This window comes from Punica granatum, chromosome 1 (genome assembly GCF_007655135.1).
Source record: "Punica granatum isolate Tunisia-2019 chromosome 1, ASM765513v2, whole genome shotgun sequence".
Taxonomy (NCBI): domain Eukaryota; kingdom Viridiplantae; phylum Streptophyta; class Magnoliopsida; order Myrtales; family Lythraceae; genus Punica; species Punica granatum.
In genome coordinates, this window is record NC_045127.1 from 21,196,109 (window position 1) to 21,217,640 (window position 21,532).

The following is a 21,532-nucleotide window of genomic DNA, read 5'->3' on the forward strand; positions in this document are numbered from 1 at the left end:
AATCGAAAACTTCAAGATCATATCTTGACATAAGAATCGCCTTCTAAACAAATAGACAACATCACATATCGAATCTACAAGAAAAGTTTAGATTTTTCTACTAACCTTGTTGATTCGAGTCGATCAAACTAACCGTCCAAGTGTCCGGCCTCTAGTTCGTCCACACGAGCACGTCTCCACCGAGATTAGACTCCTCTTGACTCGCACACTCCGATCTAAGTCACCGTTCTCGAACGGAATCGTCACGGAATGAAAGGATCTCTTCAAGGACATCAAGGACAACACCGAAATGTCGAACCGGAACTGAAAAGAACTCCAATCAACCTTGGGATTTGTGCTGCTAAGTTTTTGTTATTGCCTTAGTGGAAACCTTCTCTCTTTCTCTCTAATATCGGTTGATGATCGATTGCGTTCTAGAGTTTTCTGTAAGAACATATCTATATATATCTTTACCCTAGGGACTAAAATTCAATTATTAATTAATCCACATTAATTAATAAATCACAAAGGAGTCCTCACACTTAAGTCATCCAATGACTTGCCTTTGTTGTAAGAAAGAAAGATCAAACAAGTCATTGACACGAGTTTCCATTAATAGACAATCTATTTATAGAAACTCTCCAAATAAGGAAACTATCATATTTCCTTAATTAGATTTATCCTTGATATTGAACTCGGCTTCAAGATGTGCTAGCACCCTTGCAACCACATTGCAAGCCTCGTTCGATAATTAACTTCCTTAATTAGAATTAATTCTTTTCTCGGTTTAAACACACTCAATGTGTGTGACTAACTAGGTTCATCATCAAATGGCATTGGGATTATAGTATCAAATCATTTGACACTACCAAAAACTCTATTTGTAACCAAAAGTATAATTCCCAAAATGCCCTTGGTTCCTGAAGTTCACGAGTGACACCTAGTAGCATATCGCGACAATCCAAATGATGACGAATGTATAATTGAAACATTCTGATGAACCTCTGATCGTATATGCCATGCATTGAATCCCTTCACTACAAGATCCCGATCTAGCCAGAGTTACGGTAAATGCCAAACTCTATAGCCAATTATATGAACTCTCTAATTTCATTCTTAGATCTATAGTACTTGAACAGAAACTCTTTTCTATTCGAGTCTATCTACCCCAGCCGAGGATTTCTCGATCCAGAACAAAACTCATATCTATAGGACATTTTCCCTGTTTACTCAGGTTAGTGAATTTTGTCTTGATCAGACACCTAACTCCAAGTATAACTAACTAGGACCACTATCTGCCGAATACTCATGCTAAGCACAAATATATTAGCAGTAGCAAATCCTAATCACCTATACTTGAGATAGCGTTCCATCTCAGGTCTAAGGACTATATGCACTAATACGATCTAGACAACATTCATTGACATTAGTAAATTACCGTATGAATATTATCTGCACATCACGTTCGACTACTTATCATATAAGTATTCATATATCTGTCATGATAACAGTTCTCAGATAACATGAGACTCACTACTTCATCTTCATTAGTATATGTATACTAATCATGGAAACAAACAAAGGTGACGATCTATCTAGAGAAATAATGTCAAATTAATTCTCCTACGATCGTAAACAGTTTAAAGATATTCTTGCCGAATTATTTCGTCACTCATATTCTTAACTCTTAAGAATGAAGTATTCAAAATATCTTAAGGATTTTATTCTAATAAACATAGACAATATACGAATAATAGAATAAACTTTATTGCCATAAAAGGAATTATCCAAATACATAAATCAGGCTCTAGAGCATATCACTAACAATCTCCCACTTGCACTAGAGCTACTCAATACAGTATCTAAGACCCATCTTCTCAAGATGTTTCTCTAGCTGCTGCTGCGTCATGGCCTTCGTGAGTGGATCGGTGACATTGTCCGCTGAAGCTACTTTCTGCACAGCTACATCGCCTCTCCCGATAATCTCCTTGATAATATGTGTCTGTTCTCAATGTGTTTGGACTTCTAATGTGACCTCGGTTCCTTTGCCTGAGCAATTGCTCCAGTATTGTCACAGTACAGCTCTACTGGTGACGATATGGTGGGAACAACACCGCATACTGTCACAAACTTTCAAATCCAAACTGCCTTCTTCACTGCATCAGATGCAGCAATATATTCAGCCTTTGTAGTGGAATCTGCCGTCATCTCTTGCTTAGAACTCTTCCAGCTAACTGTACCTCCATTATAGGTGAATATATAACTGGAGATAGACTTTCTATCATCCACATTTGATTGAAAATCAGAATCTGTAAACCCGTCTAGTCTCAACTCACCTCCTCCACATACCAGAACCATATCCTTAGTCCTTCTCAAGTACTTAAGGATGTTTTTTTTTACAGCAATCCAATGATCAAGTCCTGGGTTGGATTGATACCTGCTAGCCACACTAACAGCATACGCAATATCCGACCTAATACACAGCAATGCATACATTAGGCTACCTATGGCCGAAGCATAAGGCACTTGTGCCATCTTCTCTCTGTCCTCAGAAGTCTTAGTAGACATCCCTTTAGAGAAATGGATACCGTGTCTCACAGGGAGCAATCCTCTTCTGGAATCTTGTATGTTGAACCTCTTCAACACCTCTGTGCACCCGAATTTAATCTCGTCGGGGCACGCATGCGCGAAGCCTATGCAACGCGACTTGGGAGTGTCCACCTTCCCGAGGACGCGCGACGGACGCATGTGAGAAGGAGTCGCCACTTACTGTTTACGACTCGTAGGTCGAGGGCCGTTGAGTCGCCCGAGTCTAGGGGTACGAGGTACACCTAAATGTTAAGGCAATGGTTGTATGGAACCGGAAGTTCTGAATTCGGGGGTTCTATTACATGCGGGCCTATATCCCACACGCCCTTTCGGTACTCTAGCTTGCTAGGCTTGTCGTTTTTATTATTTATTTACTGCGTGAATTAAGTTGCACTCTCCTTGCCCGTTTTGACACCATAAAGTCGGTGAATCAATTGATTCGAATCAAGAATCCGACAGGAAAGTAAATGCGCGCGTCGAAGAAATGGCTCCCTATCCTAACTACGGTTCGTCGAGCCATGGTGGTCGATTCCCGCATGAGCCAAGGCCACGAAACGTCAAATTCACTTGTCTTCCGGATAAACGAATCGATTCGATTAATTTTGCACTCGGACCTCTCGCTCATTGATCGGGGATCCTTACAAATGAATGTACAAATAAAATTCCTTATAATGTACTCTCGAAGAAATACAAAATACAACTGAATAAATGAATCCCCGATCAGCTCACATTGGGTCAATATTCCGCTCCAGCTCACCGTGTATTTTGAATGACCGATAAATAAATTAAAGCAACACGGGCTCAAAGAGCCGGGGGTCGGGTCCGATCGGACCGACGGGTGATAAGAGAAGTGATGGATTCTCATTGTAACCGTTGGACCGATCGAGCTCCCGGGTGATATCTAAACACGTTTCACACATCCAATCCAAATCACCTTCCACATAGGCCATACTTGGAGTGTGATGGTGACTCGAGGCTAGATCCCATTCCGTACTCGGGTTGCACGCACTCAGTGAATCAGGAGGCGTTAGACCTCATGTTCGGTGATTTGGGGTGTTGGACCCCGTGTAATACGTAACCTGTGGGTTCGGGCCCAAACCGCAACAAATCAACAAAAGTAAATGGAAAACAGAAGAAAACTGATAAAACTGATGAAAAACAGACAAAAACAGACAAATACAGGCAACTATAGACAAGCTCTGTATTAAGCCGAATGTACGTGATTTAATCAGTTATTAACTGGGGTTGATTATCAAGCAATGTATCTAATTTGGGCAAGCAAATAGGCGGGCTAGAATATGGTTTTAGGCCAATTAAATGTGTGAGTTTGTTTTAAGATTTCATTTCGTGAATGTCACTGCGGCTTCATTGAATATGCCAAACTCGTATTTTGACTCTAGATTTGGAACCTAGTATTCCGCCTAGCCATCATCTAACGTTTGATTGAGTCAAGTGCATGATTAATCCGATTCAATATGTTTTGTGACAGAAATAATAACGCTAACTACCGAATCTACGGTAAGATGATAGAAACACCGAAAGTGAATGAAATAGGCCATGCGAATGAAATTCGCACCCGAACAGGCTGCCCCTTTCTATCCATAGATCGAGGTGTTTCGATCTCTTTAACGCCTAGGATATCGGCGAATCACGAAATGGCGGTTATTCCCTTGGGCGGTAAAATGTGTGAAATGCACGTGTAAAATGGAGATCGCGTGACACGAAGAGGTCCAAAGAAAACTCACGTATTTCGACTTGAGCCGCCTTAAATTGGGCCCGGACTCGAGTCGTAGTACACGAGTGCTCCCTAGACACTAATTCTATTCGTGTCGTGCATCTCGATGGTATGAAATTGTGGATTTTGAAAAGGGCATTTCCACCGTTTCCTAATCTGTCGATGCGTTTACAAATTGATATTCGGTTCGTCCAATTATTAAGGCCAAATGGTTTAATTAGTCAAATGACACGTCTCATTTCCCTGTTTGTGGGATTATTTAGTGATTATGTTTTTAGTGATTATTTAGTGATCGAGGATCGTGTTGGAGTAGATAGCTTGGCCATTCCCTTGGGGATCCCTGGTCCACGCAGTGTGCGAGAGCCTAGGGTGACTGTTTTGTTTATCTCTCGTTTTACTCTCCTTTTGCTACGGTCACCCACCTTGGGGCCATACCTCTCAACCTAAAGGAAATGAACTCTCTTTTTGCCACGATCGCCCGCCTTGGGATTTTCCATCATGCCTCTCTCTTGCCCTAGCTTTTGCCTAGGTCGCCCCGAGGGGTTTTCGACCTAGCGGGCTCGATTCTTTTGTCTCTCGAGTTTGCAAGGGCGAAGGGTTCGAAGGATTCGACCTCCGAGTGCGTTGCGTTCTCTCTCCATCGAGGAGTTGCGTCTGCTGCTCCCCATTTTTTCGGGGTTTATCGATCTCTTCTTCGAATTGGCAGTGTTGGAGTTTTATATCTAAACGGTGCCTTCTTTTGTTCATTGGCGGGTTTTTCCCGCTTCTTTTCGCTCTCTCTTCTCTTCTTTGTTGGCTGGTTTTTCCAGCGTCTTTTCACTCGGTGTCTTTTTCTTGCAGTTGGGGTTTGTTTTGTGCCCCGTGTCTTTGTTTGAAACTCCTCGACTTTGTATTGCCGAGATGTTTTAGTGTGGTTCGCCTCGTGGAGACTTGTTACTTGTTGCTGCCCTAGCCCTATTTTGTGAGGGCCGGCTTTTTTTGAAATTTTGACTCTTGTGCCCTCGAAAGTCAAACTTCACGTCCTTTGTCCTTGCAAACTTTATAAATGGTTTTCCCCTATTGTCTAAAATGAAAACAAAATTACCCTGGGAGTGTGGGTGACCGAAGTTGCTCTGTGTGAATGTTGGACGGGGATGCCCCGGTCTTTATGATCTGTGTCGGGCATCTTGTGCGATTGCCGCTCCCGATCGTGCATTGTCGTTCCCGTGGAGGGTGCCCCTTGGATGATAGGCACTCTTGAAGCCGAATGTGTCCTGCCCCGGGACAAGTCGTTGCATGTTGTCGGTGATGGGTCTTTGCAGTGGGGAAGGCCTAATTTGCTCCTCGGTGGAGACGCACGCGTCGAGGTGGAATGGTTTGTTCGATTGTCTCTATCTTCGGCTTCTTGGGGGGTACATATTCGTCGGAAACCTCCCTCGTCGAAGTATGAGGAAAGGGTCCGAGAAGAATTCTCAGGGAGATGTGAACCTGTGTATCGTTCTTCGCCTGTGACTAGCGTGTCCCTGTGAGAGATGACAAAGAAGATGATGCATTGGGTGATTGATCGGTGGAATATGCGGTAAGAAATGTGGAGTGGACCCATAGGAAAATCCCCTTGTCCAACGTGTGACCCATGGGGTGCCACGCGTGAGGGGACACTCAATTCCGAGATCTAGTCATCGCCACCCTGGAATTGGCAGACCGTGGGTAGGGGCCACATAGGTGTACTTTCCCCGATTACGGGTTGGCATGTGCAGCCGTCCTAGGGAAGGCTCGAGGAGCCGGATCCCATGAGGACAGACGAATCGAACAATTCCGACAGAACCAACAAGGCATCTTCGGGGCTGTCCTAGTGCCCCCGTGAAAGGTTCGTTCCTGCCGTGAGCTCGTTTAGGAATGCATATAAATAAATGTAAACGAGAGTTTAGGGAAGAGTGCATGTTGCCCCAGTGGCTAGTTGATGGCCACAGCGGAGGGTGGGCAGGGATCATTCTCTAGTCGGAGATGTGACCATGCTAGTGACTTTCGCGGCGGGTGGGCAGGGCCATGCTCTGATCGTCAGAGCTGTTGCCTATGATCTTTTGCGGAGGGAGGGTTGGGATTCGGTGTCGAAGTTCCAAGGTGCTGGACGGGAAGTGTTCATTGTCCTGATTGTGGTCGTTCAAGGTTCAAGTTGCCTTCTTGTCAGTTATTTCCTGCAATGGGAAGAGGAAAAGCAATGAAGGAACAAGAACTATTCGTAATTTGAATGCAACTGCGTAGGGGAGCGAATTGGCCTGATAGGCGTCATGCAAGCACACTGAAAGACATGCACAAGGTGTGTCGAGGATGCGTGCATGGGCAAGGTAGGGGTGTGCTCGCACGACGCGGAAAGGGCACGCTCAGTTGTGCTGATGGAAGCACTTGTAGCATGGAGGGATGTATGCTCAACCATGCAATGACATAATCGATTGCGCGGGATTAATGGGGAGTTAGTGTTGCTTGGATGGTTGGCCCTTGAGCTACTGATCGTCTCGCCGTGGAGGAAGGGTGAGGACCACGAGAGGACCACCTGCAAAGGCGGTCACAACTTTGTCTACCGTGTGGTAGTGTTAATTGTCGTGTAAAACAGTAAATGGATAGGATGCATGCAATGCGTGAGTTTTCAAAAGTTAATGTTGTTGTTCACATTGACTCGAAAGGTTCAAAGTACAGGGCAAATTTTGTAAAATAGAGCCTTAAGCTGATTTGCCACCACACTCGGGGTTTGAGCGAGCGCAGCCTCGGAAAGCACCGGTTCTAGGCGAGGGCCTTGTGGAGATATCTATCATAGAGTGCATGTGTGGGCCTCTTCAAGCCCTCTTCTTAGATCTCTCCAGGGCGGCGTTCGCTCAAGCGAGCTCCTGATCACATCTCTGCATCTTGGCACAGGTTTAGGAGAGCTCCCTCTAAGGTGGTTGGCCGGCGAGTTCCTCAACTCTCAGCGACCTCTCGGTGATCGAACCTAGTGTTGATGAGGTCGATCATGTTGTCCTGGAATATACACCATTCGCATTCTGTGGCAGGTCGGTGAGGTCCTCGTGTGTTGGCGGACTCTGTTGAGGCGCGGACAGGAGGCCGAGCAAGGCATCCTTTACCAAGACGACAAGAAAATCCACTTAGGACTCGTCAACATGAATGACATCCTAATTTTTGAAAATTGCATGATGCATGTGTGTGAAGAGAGTAAATGCCCACGGCTTAATAGAAATTACATGTACATCACTCTTGAAATGGAAACAACTCAAATGGCTCGCAGGCCAACTCGATGGACAGTTGTCGGAGTTGGGTTGAAGGCTTGCATGGAGGCATAACACGATGCATGGTTCGGTGCTACAGGGACCGTGCTATCTATGAATGGGGGTTCCCGACTCAAAGGTGTGAATTCCTTGAAATCGAGCGAGGATCTTTGGGGGCCAATTCGGTGGCATAGCCAACTCGATCCGTTCCCTTACTCGGAACCTCTGACTAACCTAGCTTCCTATTTTGGCGCCCGTGGGATTTCGAACGAGGTACCTAGAAACCCGCTAGAATGATGCAATGCAAGTGCGTAAAATAAATGTGCGCGAAATAAATGTGCTTAACATAAATGTACGGAAAGTAATAAATAAACATGCAAGCAAGCAAACGGATTTGAGCCCGAACCCACTAAGTATGTCCCCGGTGGAGTCGCCAAGCTGTGCGCACCCGAATTTAATCTCATCGGGGCACACATGCGCGAAGCCTATGCAACGCGGCTTGGGAGTGTCCACCTTCCAGGGGACGTGCGACGGACGCATGTGAGAAGAAGTCGCCACTTACTGTTTACGACTCGTAAGTCAAGGGTCGTTGAGTCGCTTGGGTCTAGGGGTCCGGGGTACACCTAAATGTTAAGGCAATGGTCGTACGAAACCTGAAGTTCTGAATTTGGGGGGTTCTATTACGTGCGGGCCTATATCTAGCTTGCTAGGCTTGTCGTTTTTATTGTTTATTTACCGTGTGAATTAAGTTCCACTCTCCTTGCCCGTTTTGACATCATAAAGTTAGTGAATCAATTGATTCAAATCAAGAATCCGAAAGGAAAGTAAATGCGCGCGTCGAAGAAATGGCTCGCTATCCTAGCTACGATTCGTCGAGCCATGGTGGTCGATTCCCCGCACGAGCCAAGACCACGAAACGTCAAATTCACTTGTCTTCCGAATAAACGAATCAATTCGATTAATTTTGCGCTCGGACCTCTCGCTCACTGATCGGGGATCCTTACAAAAGAATGTACAAATAAAATTCCTTACAATGTACTCTCGAAGAAATACAAAATACAACTGAATAAATGAATCCCCGATCAACTCATATTGGGTCAATATTCCGCTCTAGCTCACCGTGTGTTTTGAATGACCGATAAATAAATTAAAGTGGCCCTTTTGTTACCGAAATGGTACTCGAGAAACCTAAATGGATTATGCAATGCAATCGGGGTTTATTTCCCAAGCCCTTGAGGTCCATGGGATTGATTCGCGCAGATTTCATACGCTGACGATTTGTTAAAAGGGTCTCCGGTTATGTCTTTCTGTAAAAAGGGGCCCTTTTTCCGGGTCGGGATCCACTCGGGAGACCAAGATGAGCTCCAAAACGCAGTCTGAATCCTGTTCCATGGTTCTAGTGGTCCTTGGGTGTGTGCAGACCTATTTCCGGGTGCCGTTTACTTGTCCGTGGATCGGGCGTCCCGGGAGCCCCGTTAGGAAGGCGTATGCAAATGTTCGGGAGTGCCCCGGCTTAAGCAGAAGGCTTCCGAAATGCGCTCGGAGGTGCCATTGGTCATTTTGGTACCAAGAGGGATTTTTAAAGTCCCATATTGGATATGTTCTGACACCTCGGTGATCCTGCGATGAATAGTGCCATAGTGCCGGCTTCTGCTGTTTGGGGGTTCGTTGTTTACCTGCCCTTTTGATTGCCCTTCTGAGTCTTTTGGAGGACCATGCTTCTCTTCTGTAGTCCGTGCTCCCACGTCCGCGCGTTCACCTCCAATTGTCGGGTCATAAATAGTAATCCGAGCTTCGGCCAGGAGTCCTTTGTTGGAGCCGGTGGACCAAAATGGGGTGCTGACAACACCTTATCCAGATACAAGGCTTGGATCAGACCTATTAATCTTTTCGGTCTATCTCTATAGATCCGAATACCCAGAATATAGGTGGCTTCTCTCAAATCCTTCATGGAGAAAATATTAGACAACTAGACCTTTACAGAAGTGAGCATACCAACATCATTACCTATTAATAGAATGTCATCCACGTATAATACAAGAAAGGCAATCATGCTCCCACTAGCCTTCTTATACATACATGGCTCATCTTCATTCTTGATGAAACCAAAGAACTTTACAGCCTCTTCAAAACGTCGATTCCAGCTCCTCGAAGCCTGCTTAAGACCATAAATGAATCTCTTAAGTTTGCCTACCTTGGACTTATCCTTGGATTCAAAACCCTTGGGTTAGTCCATGAATATGTCTTCCTCAATGTATCCATTAAGGAAGGCGGTCTTGACATTCATCTGCCAAACCTCATAATCATAGTGCGCGGCAATGGCTAGCATTATCCTGATGGACTTCAGCATAGCTACAAGCGAGAAAGTCTCATCATAGTCGACTCCCTACCTCTAGTGATAACCCTTCGCCACTAGCCTAGCTTTATAGGTCTCTACCTTCCTATCAGCACCAATCTTCCTCTTGAAGACCCACTTGTTCCCTATTGATACTATACCTTCAGGAGGGTCAACAAGATCCCAGACTTGGTTCTCGCTCATGGATTCTATCTCGGACTTCATGGCCTCTAGCTATTTAAAAGAATCTATATCTGATATACCTTCTTCAAAAGTGGAAGGATCATCCCTATGATCATTATCTCCATGAATAAACAACTCTTGTGCGTTCTCATGAAGATTAAGGTATCTCGCAGGAGTACGAGTTACCCTACCAGACCTTCGAGGTTCTGTGACATTTTCAACCTGAGTAAGTGTCTCAACTGGTTTATTAATGTCCATCGAAATGGGTGCCTGATTGGTCTGTGGCATTGATGACTCATCATCAAGTACTATCTGCCTTCCTATACCACCTTCTTGGACAAATTGTTTCTCCAGAAAGATCGCATCTTTACTGATAACAATCATTTGCTCAGCAGAGAAATAAAAATAGTATCCAAGGCTGTCACTTGGATAACCAACAAACTTGCCTTTCTCGGACCGGGTTTCCAACTTGTCAGTCTTTTGCTTCTTAATGAATGCAGGACAACCCCAAATCTTAACGTGCTTAAGACTAGGTGTCTTACCATTCCATATCTCATATGGAGTGGTAGAGACTAACTTGTTCGGAATCCTATTAATCAAGTAACATGCGGTCTGCAGCGCATATCCCCACATCGAAATGGGGAGATCTGTATAGCTCAACAGCGACCGAACCATGTCCAACAGGGTACGGTTCCTCCTCTCAGAAACTCCATTCAACTGTGATGTTCCTGGTGGAGTAAATTGAGAAACAATACCGTGTTCCTTTGGGAAATCACCAAATTTAGTACTCATGTACCCTCCTCCTCGATTTGATCGAAGAGTCTTGATGCTCTTCCCTTTTTGCTTTTCTGCTTCAGCTTTGAATTCCTTGAACTTTTCAAAAGATTCATGTCTATACTTCACAAGAAAAACATACCCAAAACGAGAATAATCATCGGTAAATGTGATGAAGTAGGAATATCCACCCCGAGCCACTTCATTAAATGGACCACATACATCGCTATGTATGAGTTCTAAAACTTCTTCAGCCCTCTTCATTTGTCCTACAAATGGAGTCCTAGTCATTTTACCTTGAAGAGAAGACTTGCAAGTCGGATTGGGTTTTGAACCCAATGGAACTATAAGTCCCATCTTCTCCAACTTACTTATCCTATCATCTTTAACATGCCCTAGTCTAAGGTGCCAAAGTTGCTTTAGACTTGGAGTAGATTCGGACACGGTATTAATCTCAATCGTATTCGGAAGCATTTCGTTTCTAGCTCTAAGATAATAAAGGTCATCATGCAAATAACCAACGCCAATAAGTTTATTACCATAATAAATGTCGCAAACATCAAGCTTGAAATAAAACAAATATCCACTCCTAGTCAAACTAGAAACATAAATAATGTTCCGATACGTGTTTGGTAAAACTAAAACACGATCTAGAAGTAAAACATGTCCATCTAGTTGTAACAAAGTCGAACCCCACAGCTTTGGCCGCAACACTTGCTCCATTGCCGATCTTCAGGCAAACCTCGTTCCTTCCGAGGACTTTACTGCTTGCTAGTTCCTACATAGAGGTACAAACGTGTGAGCTCTCACTAGTATCAAGAACCCAAGCTGTAGATGAACTATATGAACCATTGAAACTAACATAACAAAAGATAGACATACCTTCTGAAGGTTTCTTTCCCTTGTTTGCCTTCAACGAGGCGAGGCACTGAGAATAGTTCATCTTCCAATGTCCATCCTTACCACAGTGGAAACAAGTTCCCTTATCCGCAGTAACCTTTGCCTTACCCTTTTTCTTGGTCACCCCTGCTGACTGCTGAGGAGCAGAGCCTTTCTTGGACTTCTTTTTCTTCTTCCTAGTCTTACTGGAAGAAGTACCAGCCACAAGAATGAATTCTTTATTATTCCTTTTGTTGTTCATTGTATTATGTGCAGTGACCAACATGTTCAGAAGCTCAGACAACAAACATGATAACTTGTTCATATAAAAATTCACAATGAACCCTGAGAAAGAATCTGGGAGAGACTGAAGAACTAAATCCACATGAAGTTCTTTATCCATCTGGAACTCAATTTTCTCAAGCTGCGGAATCAGCCTAATCATCTTCTGCACATGAGCTGCAACTTCAATTCCCTCCTGCATTTTCGCATGGAACAATTCCTTCGATATCTCATATCGTGCGGTCCTGCTATTCTCCCTATATAACTCCCTGAGATTCTTCAAGATCTCACGAGAACTCTTCATGTTCTCATGCTGATTCTGCAACTCATTACTCATGGAAGCAAGCATATAGCAACAGACCTTCGTGTCATCAACAGACCACTGATCATATGCGTCTTGCTGATCACTCGTAGCATCCCTACCAGGGAGTTCAATCTCCTGAGTCTCCAGGATGTAACCCAGAGCCTCCATGTTCAGGACAATGTTCAGGTTACGGAGCCAGTCCGAAAAGTTAGGTCCAGTAAGCCTATTATCATTCAGTATGCACGTGAGAGGATTCATAGATTTCATATTTATCATGACTGCAGAAAATAACAAGATTAAATTAATGAATTTATGTATATATCACCATAATGACCATGGACTTTTAATCAAAATGGTCTCCCACTATCCTTTCGAAACCTACACTTCTAAAATAGGAAACATGAATCCTAATTGGGAAAAATTCCTAGCGGGTGATTGAATTCTTATAAAATGCTAATTCCCTCAAGTACCTGTCATTATTGGAAACAAACACTCTACAAGCGAACAACTCTTTGTTAAGTACATCTTCTACGTACGGCTCAATCAATTCGGCTCCTAGTACTCTAGACCTCAGGTGCCTACCGTTATTGGTCCATCATACATAGCTAAGTCTGACCCACCAAGCCCTAGATGTCAGCTACCTCAGGTGTTTGTCGTTATTGGCAACCGACAATCTAAAACATCACATGCTTCATCATTCATGCAAAAAGATCTTTTAGTGTGTCTCATGCCCCCGTGTGTCCACGACCGACAATGAAACGAACTAAAACTCTCTTGGAGAACGCTTTGGTGGAGAGCCATGACAGAGGTTCGCAACCTCGTGCCATTTTTGACTTAATATTTTAATGGGGTTTTTACCTAAAATGGCTCATGGTTTGTCCGTTTTGTCAAATCTATCCTATGCTTTTTTTTTTGTCAAATCTATCCCATGGTTTACTTTTTGTAGAAAATCTATCCCAGCGTTATTCTTTCCGTCAAACATCTAACGGCCGTGCTGATGTGGCACGTGGAGAGATAGTGGGCCACACTTGCCACATAAGCGCCACGTCAGCACGGCCGTTAGATGTCGACGGAAAAGATAACGCCGGGATAGATTTGATGCAAAAAGTAAACCATGGGATAGATTTGAAAAAAAAACATATGAGATATTTGACAAAACGGGCAAACCATGGGCCATTTTAGGTAAATACCCCTATTTTAATTTGGAAGATTTTCTATTTTGGTGACGTAATTACTATTTGGTTTCACTTTGCACATTATCCGTATTCACGCATCATATGCATAAATATATATCCGAAATCAAGAAAAGCATGATCATGGACTTACGATTAGCCTAATCCTAGAGCCACAAGAATTAAGCAAAATTTTCTAAAATCCATAATCACACACCATGCTCGAAATTTATGAAAGGAAACTAATAGCATAAAAGGAAAATAAATCGTGCCAATTTTGTAACTCCTTACAAAATATCCAAATATCAAATATTACGAAATTTCCAATTTTGAAAAATATATAAGATATCGTATATCTAGTGTATCTTCCAAAATCTCTTTTGATATCAAATATCAAATCTCTAATCTCATTAGAATAGAATATCAAATATCCAATTTTATAAAATCAAATTTTACGAAAAACAATTTTGGTAATTAATAGTTTCGAAAATCTTATTTCCGAAAATATCGATATTTACTCGTTACGCGACGAACGCCGGTTCTGGACAACCATGTCAAGTCTCGTGCTTCATAGCCTCGCCCAGTCGCAAACAGTCGCGCCCAGTCGCGAACAATCTACTAGTTTCACAAGGCCAACGGAAGCAAAAAAGGAACAGAAATTCAAAATTTCCTACCCGTGAAACTAATTCCAAGACCTACTAGAAGAATAAGAGTAAATAAAAGAGTACCTGGAATATTTAAATTGTCGACCGAGCGTCCCACGTGTGACGCCTCTACCGGTATCCACACCGACTTTGTCGACGAGTCTTCGAGATCAGCGGTGTTAGCGGCCAATACTCAAAGGAAACATCAATGCAACACCCGAAATATTTTAGACTAATGAGCCTTTTGGTATTTGACTTTCAAAACCGAAATTACATATACATGCACATATACAATATATATATATATATGCATATATCACACATTCATATATTCAATCCATTCCTCTCAGTGCTATATCTAAGCACTTACGAAAAGGATTTGCTGTTCAATGACCGGTGTGGGATTTAAGGAGAATTAAGGCTCCAAGTGACATGTGTAAGTCTAGGTGACATTAAACTATTGGCCAATGTGTATTCATATAATTGACCCCAAATGGCTCCATAGAAAATAGCCACTTGCAACACAATTAAATCTAATAAATCGGGTCTAATTAATCGACAAATTTAATCTCATTAAATATTCGATTAATCGGTCGCACCATAAATCATCTAATCTTTATTAGACGATTTTATTGTTTCAAAATATCTCGTCGATTTAGTCGTCGTGTGTGATCCTGTAGGTTCCCAATTACGTTGACAGTAATATCGAAATCTCTATTTCAATATTACAAACAGTGAGCGACATCTAGCAATGCATCACTGTTACTCAAGTAATTGGAAGAGTCAATTTCTCGACGAACCTTGCGACCTACGTTACCGTGTAATATAATCCATTTGTCCTCTATATCTCTACTGAGCCCAAGGCATGGTCGATGACATCCTTATATGGCTTAATATCTCTCTTTCTTGGTTTATCGGATAAGTCTATCAGAACAAATGAGTTCGATATCGCTATATCGACTCATTTGGGTATGCATACACTTTTAAACTTAACCACCAAGTGGCCGTGAGATATCGCTCCCGTTTCGTAGGAGGGACAAATCCTATCTTGGTCACTCACATTCCTCTTCATGCTCTGTGATATATCTAATAACTGTCTTTATAGCCAGCCTGTTACGATGGCGTTTGACAGTATCAAAGTATATGACAACATGTGGGAATCCATGGTAACCTCAAGTCAAAGGACCATTACACTATAGTCACTTTGAGATGTGGTAATGACAGTCAAGTAACAACCCATGTAGCAATCTCATGGCGGGTCAGTCCAATACACATTACTCTTAATGTATACATGTGGTGTGACTTGATATCTCCATATCCATGACCTGTGAGACTTGGTCATCAATCAACACCCACACTAGTCTAACCGTATTATCGTTGTCCTAATTAACCATAATACTTTGACTAGGGACATTTAGGAATAATGTTCGGTAATTATAGGATCTCACAATCAAGTCACACTTGATACCTATTGAACCTACTATTCCAAGGACATTATTGACTAAAATCATATTTAGCGCAATCTACACAATAACATAAATGCCTCGTAATATAATGAAATACATGTCATATTACATAACTGATGATAGATTGCCTCTAGGGCATACACTAATTCCTAACACAATCGCGCCAGGACATCAGCGATTACTGGAACCTTTTCAGCTTCTGTGGCCGTTCAGCAGCCACTTGCTGTGGCTGTTCCTAGCCACGTAAAGGCCATATCGCAGCTGACCTTTCAGCCGAGAGAGATCATATGTTCGGTGATCTAAACCCGGTTAGAAGAAACGATTTCTCGTACCCGATCCGATACTGATTTATCAAACACTTTAATAAATCACAATCAACCACCAAAGGGTGGCTCTGATACCACTATTAGAAAACCGAGCACGTGTGCAGCGGAAAAGTTAATTACGGTGAAAATAAAATTTTTATCACGTGCTCGTTTAATCGAAAACTTCAAGATCATATCTTGACATAAGAATCGCCTTCTAAACGAATAGACAACATCACATATCGAATTTACAAGAAAAGTTTAGACTTTTATACTAACCTTGTTTATTTGAGTAGATCAAACTAACCGTCCAAGTGTCCGGTCTCTAGTTCGTCCATACGAGCACGTCTCCACCGTGATTAGACTCCTCTCGTCCCTGTACGGATCCAAATGTGGACTCTCGTCGGGGCCCGCATTGCGCGCTTTTGGATCGCGCGGCTTGGGATTGTCCACCTTCCCATGGGGACGCGTGACGGACACGCGTGAGAGAAGGAGTCGCCACTTATCATTTTACGACCCGAAGGTCGAGGGCGGATAAGTTACCCGGGATCTAGGGGTATGGAACACCTAGTTTGTCGTTAAGGCATTGATCTGTGCGGAACCGGAAAATCCATGTTCGGGGGTTCATGTTACGTGCGGGCCTATATCCCGCCCGCCCTTTCGGTACTTTGGTTTACTAGGCTTGCATGTTTTATGATTTACCGCATGAATTAAGCTGCACTCGACTCGCACGTTTTGACACCGGAGATTCGGTGAATTAAACGATGTCGGTGGAGAAGTCGAGAGAGAAGTAAACCCGTGTGTCGGGGAATTGGTTCACAATCTTATGTTACAGTTCATCGAACCATGGAGGTTGAATCCCTGCGTGAACCAGAATTGCGAGTTATTGGATTTACTTTTCTTTGGGCAAGCATTAGACCGATTCGATTAATTCGACTCTCGGACCGTTCGCTCACCGACTGGAATTCTTACAGATTGAATGTACAAAATAAAATCCTTACAATGCTATCAGAAATACAATAAAATATAAATTACAAATGATCGAATTCCAATCGATTCGCATTCGGTTATTATCCCGCTCTAACTCACCGTGAGTTTAGGGAAAAACTGAAGAACTGAAATTCAGTGTACGCTCTCACTGAATAGGGCGTTGAACCCTGTGAGTGTTGATTAGGGCGTCGGACCCTGTGATCGATGATCAGGGCTTTGAACCCTAATATTATCCGGCCTAGGAATCAGGCTCAACCCGTATGGCAAACAGGTGCGGAAAGATAGCACGCAACATGTTAATAACAGACAAGGTGTTTGTTATTGTCGTGTTTACGTGAATTAACAGATTATTAACCCAAGGGTGTTTTTTGCGAGCAAATGCCATATGCTAAGCAATCAAACACGTGCCAATGTTTTAGCATTCGACTTTTGTTAGAAACTTGAAAAAAAGAGTCAAATCTCATGTGTGTGGATTGCTTTTACAATTGTTCTGTATTGTGACACTGAATTTCCACTAAATTAGCCAAACTCGTGTTTTGACTCTAGATTTGGAATATAGAATTCCTCCTAACCATTATCTAGTGTTTGGTTAGGTCGAGTGAAAGGTTAATCAGCATTTTGTATGTTTTCTGACAGAGATAACCGTTCTAGTTACCCGAGTCTATGTTAGGAAGACAGAAATTCATCAGTTAGATAAGAAAAGGCTATGCAGATGAACCTGCACCTGAACTGGTAGCCCGTTCTTATCCCGTACTATAGTGTTCTTGTCATGCTAACCCTAGGGGTGTCGCTTAATTGTGAAAAGACGATTTTACCCTTTATTTGAAAATTATTTTCAGCAAAGGGGAAACATCGTAGTGCGGGCCACCTAGGCCTGTAGCCGGTGTCAACCAAATCCCTGGATCGTCCAGGGTCGCGCGTTTTGGGTTTTGAAATTGATAAGTTTGAAAAGGGCACCAACGTCATTTGACAACTCATCGACGCGAGTTATCAGTTAATGGCCAATTCGTGTAAACTTTATCAGTGTGAAGTGGGTTTAATCATGTGAGCGTCCCGATTAACCCATTTGTGGAATTAATGCTTAAGGGTTGTGTCGAATGCATTAATTATGAAAACGATTCGTGACTCAGCGACCAAGACAATTCCATAAGGATCGAGGATAATTTGGTCCAATGACCGAAACTACAATCGTAACCGAATGGACCCGAATGAGTCATCGAATACTCGAATCCATGCATGCTTTGTTTTGAAAAGACATTTTCATGCGATATTGCGACGATAATGTAAATTGTAAATTACACGAAAGCCGAGAACAGACTCAAAACGGGAAGAGGATGCCTCATGCAACCCGTACGAGTCTAAGAGGCTCTCGGTTACTTCTCCTTGGAGATAGCCGAGAGGTCCCATAGCCCGAATGGGGTTCTACGAGATTTCCCCGTCTCGTTTCGAATCATTTCTCGCATGCTTAAACGACAAACATTATAAATGACACGATTAAACAAAAGTCGGTATTGCCATGATTTGAATAACGTATTCGAACATGGAAACATGCACAAACAAGTTATTTAAGGAATCGATAAAACAATACCGACTTCATGCACGTGAGAAAATACGATAAAACTCGGGAATCGAACTTGGATCGGGTCAAGAAGGTCGTTCCTTGCCCAAAAGGAGCAAGAGAGCATTCGGTCACCTCCCTTGGAGGGAAAACCCGTGAGCTCTTTGCCTTTCCCGGGTCGGGATGTTCTTCTCGACTACGATCCAAGTGTTTCCCGACATGCTAGCATATAAATCAAGGATAAATATGCATGATATAACATGGAAAATGCATAAAGATTAAAACTTGAAAATAAAACATACATAAAACCCCTTATAACTCCATAAACGCAACGAGAATGTAAAAGTCCTAGCTCCTCTAAGTCGGGAATGGTCATAACTAGTCCCGAGATGCGGGATGGGACCTTCAAGAGTCGGGTTAGACCGTTGATGGGTCGAGTTTGGGCTGTTTTCCGTTGAACAGACCCGAATGGCACCAAACAGACCCGGCTGGAATAATGGACAGACCCGACTGGCACAAGTCGGGTCGGACGTCGCCACGGAAGCTCCCAATGGAATTTTGAGGCAAGGTCGGCGGCCTTGGGTAGCCAAGGGACCCCTCTAGGTGACCGTGGTGGTCGTTTGTTCCCAGAGTTGTCGGGTCGACCCGTACAGTCCTGCAAAAATCACCCAAAACAGAGCACGTCTGGAATTTCGGACTCGACTGGCACAAGTCGGGTCGGACATCGCCACGGAGGCTCCTGATGGAATGTTTGAGCAAGGCCTACGGCTCCCGACTGCTAACTCACTTCCGGAGGTGGCTGTGGTGGTCGTTTTCCGAAAAGAGTCCTGGATCGACCCGATATGCAAGAAAACAGTACAAACAGTCAGAAATTTCGACCCGACTTGTCAGTCGGGCTGTTTCTTCTCCCTGGGGTTAAACCGACGGGTGTTTCTTGGATTTCTTGACTCCATGACACCCTAGGGTTGTGTGGGGAGGTGTTTGAAGGGTTTTGGTAGCTCAAACCGACTTGGAAAGGCTTGAAACCCGGTTTGTCATTTTTGACCCGAGAAGGACCAAATCTGTCTAGATTTTGTTCAAGGCTGGTTCTATGGCTTAGAGGCTTCAAACTTAAAATCTAAGCTCAGAAATGGATAGAGGGGATCAAAAACATGTGGGATATGAAGTTTGGTAAAGTTTGGATTTAAGCCGGAATGGATTCCGACTTAAGACTTTGCCCCTTTTTGCTTGGTTTTGCTTGTTCTTGCTGAGCTGCGATTTTGCTGAACTCCTTGAGAGTTTGAGAGCTTTTGTTTGAGTGAGAAATGCTAGAGAGAGAGTGCTTGAAGGTGTGTGATTAAGTTAATGACATTTGGACAATTTATAGGAAAGCTTAAATGCAAGATTAGTAAAGAAAAGTGCAATTAGGGCCATGGATTAGTGAAATCCGAATTTCTTAAGGAAATATCAAACTCAATCCTCATACATTGCATTAATGGAGAAGAGATAAGAGCATTGATGGCTTGGATGGGAAGTTGGAGTGTTGAATTGAAACACTTGGATATTTTGCAAAAGGAAGACAAAGGCAAGTTGTCTTCTTGGCTTGAAGAAGAAGATGACAAGAGAGGGGAGGTTCTTCTTGTCTTTGGCAAGGGGAAGAAGGTTCCGTGGGTCCCACACGGGATTGGAGGTGAATCGGGAATGCTTGGATGTCGATCGGTTACGTGTTCGAGTTCCGTGACTTGAAAGAACGTTGTATCGACAATGTGCGCGGGAAAACGATCCCGATAAGTCCAAGATTGTCAATTTTCGTGGAAGAATGCTTCGGGTGCGTACGAGGCTCGGAAGCCGTTTTTGCCCGTTCCGGGTGACCGGAGCGAAGTTAACCGCTTCTAACAGCATATCCTGTATCTGCATCCCACGTTGGTCATTTTGACATGAATTGTCAGACAACGTGAACAATTGACCCTTAAGCCGGTAATGCAAATGTGAAGCCGGAGTCGTCCTAGGAGTCCGAAGTTGGATTTCTCATATCGCTTTCTGAGTTGCTTGGGCGCTCCAGAAATCAATGTGATCTTCGTTTGTCAAGACTGGATCTCTAAGGACTTGAAAAGTGTATCTGAGACCTTTAAAGCGATGCTCAGGAGGCCTAGACACATTGTGCAGTTCAATCCGACGATTTCACATTAAGCCTTGGAGTGTTTACCACTGTGTAGCGCAGGCTTCCGGCGTCAAGTTTCCGTGAAAAGGACCTCCGGATATGCCTTTCCACTGAAAATGGCTATTTTTGCTCCTTGGAGGTTACTTGGGAAACTGAGAAGGGTTCTGCTGTCTGTTTTGCCCAATTGTGAATGTCCGGCTATGCTCTTCCGAAGAGGGGTATGCTTGTTTTGCCGCTCGGAAGTCATTTGGAATGTCTGTATGGCTTCAAAGAGACAATCTGAAGCATTGTTCATGCTTTGTGTGCTTGTAGGGCATGGCCAAATCTGACATTTGGAATTAACTCTTCTCTGGGAAACCGGCATTTTTGGACTTCCATTGAAAAGTTGTCTATATACAGAAAGTTGTTCTGTATAGAGCAGATGATTTGCGAAATGCGTTTGAAGACATTTTTCATCTGTTTGGCATCGATGTGGATTTTTGAAATCCAATGTTGGCTATCTTCCGACGGTCGAGCGAACTATCGGAAAATAGGACTGTCCATGTGGTACACTTGAAGTGCTGGTTTTCGACGTTGTTGAGCTCTCTAGCCACTCTGTTACCCTTTGGTGACTCCTGGAGTCCTTCTGTCATATGTGCATGTCTTCTGTTCAATTTTGCCGACTTGAGGATGAATAGTGATTTCTACTCTGTTAAGTCGTTTTTTTTTTGTATTCTGCTCAAGTTGTGGCTTGACCATTGCTAATATCATCATTTGGAAAGGTGAGCCAAAATGGGGTGCTGACAGCTTGTCCCTCTTTGATTGCATGCTCGAGTAGAGGATGCAGTCAAAGACTTCAGTAGCACCCCAATTTGATAGCAATGATCGATATGGAACTTCCGATAACAGTCTTCTCCCTCCTACTTTGGATATGTAGGGATATTATACCTAATACATAAATGTAAAAGTCAGGATGAACCTG